Raw genomic sequence first — 5,000 nt, forward strand, 5'->3', positions numbered from 1 at the left:
TGAATGATTTATTAGTGCTTTACGGCTAGAAAGCGGGACGACACGGCAAACACCAACAAATGTATTACAATAGCACAACAGCACATATTAAAACCAATACCCGGTGAATGATTTGTTAGTACTTTACGGCTAGAAAGCAGGACGACACGGCAAACACCAACAAATGTATTACAATAGCACAACAGCACATATTAAAACCAATACCCGGTGAATGATTTGTTAGTGCTTTACGGCTAGAAAGCAGGACGACACAGCAAACACCAACAAATGTATTACAATAACACAACAGCACATATTAAAACCAATACCCGGTGAATGATTTGTTAGTGCTTTACGGCTAGAAAGCAGGACGACACGGCAAACACCAACAAATGTATTACAATAACACAACAGCACATATTAAAACCAATACCCGGTTAATGATTTATTAGTGCTTTACGGCTAGAAAGCAGGACGACACGGCAAACACCAACAAATGTATTACAATAACACAACAGCACATATTAAAACCAATACCCGGTGAATGATTTGTTAGTGCTTTACGGCTAGAAAGCAGGACGACACGGCAAACACCAACAAATGTATTACAATAACACAACAGCACATATTAAAACCAATACCCGGTTAATGATTTATTAGTGCTTTACGGCTAGAAAGCAGGACGACACGGCAAACACCAACAAATGTATTACAATAACACAGCAGCACATATTAAAACCAATACCCCGTGAATGATTTTATGTTTTCTTTAACCCCCTCCCTCCCAAAAAAAAAGAAGAAAGAAAGAAAAAAAGAAAGAAAAAAAAAAGAAGAGCAACCCCCCCCCCCAAAAAAAAACAAAAAAGAAAGAAAAAAGCTACAACCCTTTGAGATGTGTTTGAGTATGACGACCACATAGTACCATGCACAGTCAGGCGTCAGCGTCAGCACCGCGAGACTGTGTTTAAGTTTAAGGGCATTCAGACATATGACTAGGGCATGGCCGTCGTTAAATTCGAGCCCTGATGATAGTGTTGAAGCTGTTGTAAATAAAGGAAGGAACTTTTTTATTTAACGACGCACTCAACACATTTTATTTATGTTTATATGGCGTCGGACATATGGTTAAGGATCACACAGATGTTGAGATAGGAAACCCGCTGTCGCCACTTCATGGGCTACTCTTTTCGATTAGCAGCAAGGGATCGATCCCCGTCAGTGGGTCCATTGGGCTATTTCTAGTTACAGCCAGAGCACCACGACTGGCATGTTAAAGTCCGTAGTATGTGCTATCCTGTCTGTCAGGTGGTACATATAAAAATACCATTGCTATTAATGGAATTTATTGTTAGCAGGTTACCCCTCTAGGACTATATTATGCTAAACTTACCAAATGTTTGACATCTGATAGCCGGTGATTGATAAATCAATGTGCTCTACTGGTGTCGTTAAACAAAACACACTTTAACTTTAGATATAGACAACACCAAACTATCCGTATGTAAAACAAGTCCAGCAGATTCTAAGGGGTGGGGAATATGTTTTTCCAGGGTGGGGAGGGGATCTCTCCATGTCGCCCTCCGGCAATGGCCCTGAATGGAGACTCAAAACATACTTTCCTTTAATTCGTTTGTTAAAACAATATGAACAACAAGACCCTAGTTGGTTATTCACAGACCCTAGTTTTTAAACACTACGTCAAGCCGTTTTTTGATCACTTAAATTAGAAGTACTTACATTTTACAATTTAGAATATTCATTTCCAGGTTTTTGTATTACAAAATGCATTTTTCATAATTCTAAAAACGCACATTCGTCTGAGAAGTAATGGTTATCGAGACAAGCTCTGGTTATTTTTAGACGGTATTTAGATGTTAGCTTCTTTCTGTTATAACTTTATCCAAATGTGTTGGTGGTTTATAGATTACAGGCGCGTGCGCAGGGGGGGGGGGGGGGCCGGGGGCGTTTGGGGGTCGAACCCCCCTGCTCAAGGCGGAATTTTTTTTCATATCCCGATTTTTTACATTCCTGTGAATGGATATGGTAGTACTGAGATGTTATCGGATTTCGCCAGACACCTCGACCCCCCCCCCCCCGCTGCAAAATTTCCTGCGCACGCCCCTGGATTTGAACTTAGTGTGAATTTTCACGGCTGAAACTAAGGTCTGCGCCTTTAATATCTCACCTCCAATATGGATATTTATTATACAGACAATTTACACAAATAAAATATTCTCATGGGTATAGCATTTCATCACCCAAGTCGTTCGTTAAAAATATATATTCCAGGTACCCGTTTCGCGAAGCGATCTTAGCGCTAAGATCACCTTAAGTGCACAACTACCGTATACATTTAAAGGGACAGTCCTGAGTTTCCGACCAATAGAGCCTTTTCGATGAAGTAACACACAAATTAAATACATTTTCTTACTTAAAATATCATTGTCTGTATTTACAAGGTGTTTGTTGTTGTCCTAATGCTTGTAGTACCCAAAGCAGGAATTTACGTACGAAAAAATATATATCACGAATTAAAGTAAAAACTGAGTGTTACAAACATTAGTATACGACCGCAAACACATCCGATATGCTAAACAACAAAATGTATTTAGTATGAAATAGTAGTCGCCAACAATGGCTACACATTCAGGACAGCCCCTTTAAGGCGATCTTAGCACTAAGAGCACTTAATGAAATCGGGTCCAGGACTCTAGAACAAATAGACACATGTGCATTAACGTACACTCACTATTACAAGTTAGAGCACAGCTGAATTTCTAGTCCAATGGGAGCTTCATATTTGGTCACGTGAAGTACATTTATATCCCGATAAAGTACTTCAGACATTCACTTTATAAGCGGTATCGCTGCACGTGCAGTCAAGAGTTTGGCTCTGCTCTAAGACAGTTAGAGGACGAGTAACAATACTTTATCGGCGTATAAAGGTAGTGTCGCACGAGAAAACGCTCGGCTAACGCCTCGCCTTTGACAGATAGCACCTTTGATATACCAGTCGTGATGCACTGGCTAGAGCGAGAAATAGCCCAATAGTCCCACCGACGGGGATCGATCTCATACCGACCGCACATCGAGCGGGCGCTTTACCACTGGGCTACGTCCCGCCTCCACTATTACAATGACGTAGCCCAGTGGTAAAGTAAGTGGTAAGTGGTAAAGTAAGTGGTAAGTGGTAAGTGGTAAAGTAAGTGGTAAGTGGTAAAGTAAGTGGTAAGTGGTAAAGTAAGTGGTAAGTGGTAAAGTAAGTGGTAAAGTAAGTGGTAAGTGGTAAAGTAAGTGGTAAGTGTTAGATATTTGGTCTGAAAATGATATTCGAATATTCGATGGAAATGTCGAGAGAATATTCGAATACCAACTAAACAAAAAAACTTTTTTTTTTAATAGTTTGAATTGTGTAATGAACTTTTAATACGCTCCCTCCCACCCCACCCCCCCAAAAACCTAAACAAACCCCACCCCCAAAAAGCAACAACAAAAATTCCCAAACAAAAACATAGTCCAGATAACTGAGTTGTGTGCCCAAGACAACGTGCATAAACCTTAATTGGAAAATAACTATAAATGAAATAAACAAGCGGACGCCTCAGGGAAGCAACGCAAGGGAGCTAACTCCCACGTACTTAGTGTTTTATATTGCTGGACGCATTTCTAGATGTTTGTGGGCTATTTTTAGTTTCATAATGGTAAAATGCAGCGGGTTTTCTCTCTAAAACTATATATGTCAAAATTACCAAATACATCCAATAGCCGATGATTAATAAAATCAGTGTGCTCTAGTGGTGTCGTTAAACAAACAAACGAACACGAAAGGGAAGCAACACAAGGGAGCTAACTCCTACGTATGTAGTATTTTGTATTACTGCGCGCGTTTTAAACAAATAAAATGAATGAATGAATGTTTAACGACACCCAAGCACGTAAACTAGATCGGCTATTGGGCGTTGTTAAAAAATAAAAGCCAGAATTTATAATTTGTCCGTCCGTCAGTCTGTCCTTCTCACATATAGTTTTCCGGATGTTTTTTTTTCCACATGCCTCGAGATATATAGCTTGTGTATAGCTTTGTCATATAGAAGTTTGACTTTCATGGCTTGCTATAGGGTGTATACTACCAGATCAAATCCCATAGACGACAATATTAACATGTGGCTAAAACTCCTACCTGCAGCGTATCAATCAACATAAACGCCACGGATATAAATACTACCACCCCTCACCCTTAAAGTGAATTAGAAAAAAAATGGGGGGGGGGGGGGGGCGTCAAGCTGCTCATTTCTGAGATAACGGGTAGCATCTATGACTACCCTAGTTCCGCACACAATTCGAGTACTTTTTTTTTTACAGGTACCCCATACATGTTTCAACCACAAGGCTTGACACACTGGTACTAGATGAAATAAAACTGCAAACATTTATTGCCCAGATGAAACTATTTTGTTTTACAACCAATACATTTATCACAAATCACAGGACTTGTGGTGTTCACTTCTCTATCAAACGTTCGCTGCACCTCGAACTTTTACCAAGCCGGAAGTTATTTTGTTTAGTACTACCTATAACTTTATTTACATGCCCCTATGCCTCAGAGGTTTCAGACATGTCCATCCCGGGTCCGGTCTCTAGATAGCCAGTGATCTGACCCGGGACAGAAATGACGGGACAATTAAGATGATTACTGTAATGGGGGAGTGGGATACTTTCATGGCGATTTACCTATTTTTGACACAATTAAGATAATTACTCTAATGGGGGACTGGGAAACTTTCATGGCGATTGACCTATTTTTGACACAATTATGGCCCTTGAACTTAGGAGATATGAAAATTTGTCTTGCTGACTTTATTTTTAATTTTTTAATGCCTCAAGATATTGAGGTGAAATTTTGTGTATAGCTTTATCATGTACTGTTACAAATAAAGTTTAACTTTCATGGCGATTTACTGATTTTCACAGAGTTATGGCCCTTGAACTAAGGAAACATAAAACAATTGTTTTTTTCGCAC

The sequence above is a fragment of the Gigantopelta aegis genome, chromosome 11 (assembly GCF_016097555.1).
Source record: "Gigantopelta aegis isolate Gae_Host chromosome 11, Gae_host_genome, whole genome shotgun sequence".
Classification (NCBI taxonomy): Eukaryota; Metazoa; Mollusca; class Gastropoda; order Neomphalida; family Peltospiridae; genus Gigantopelta; species Gigantopelta aegis.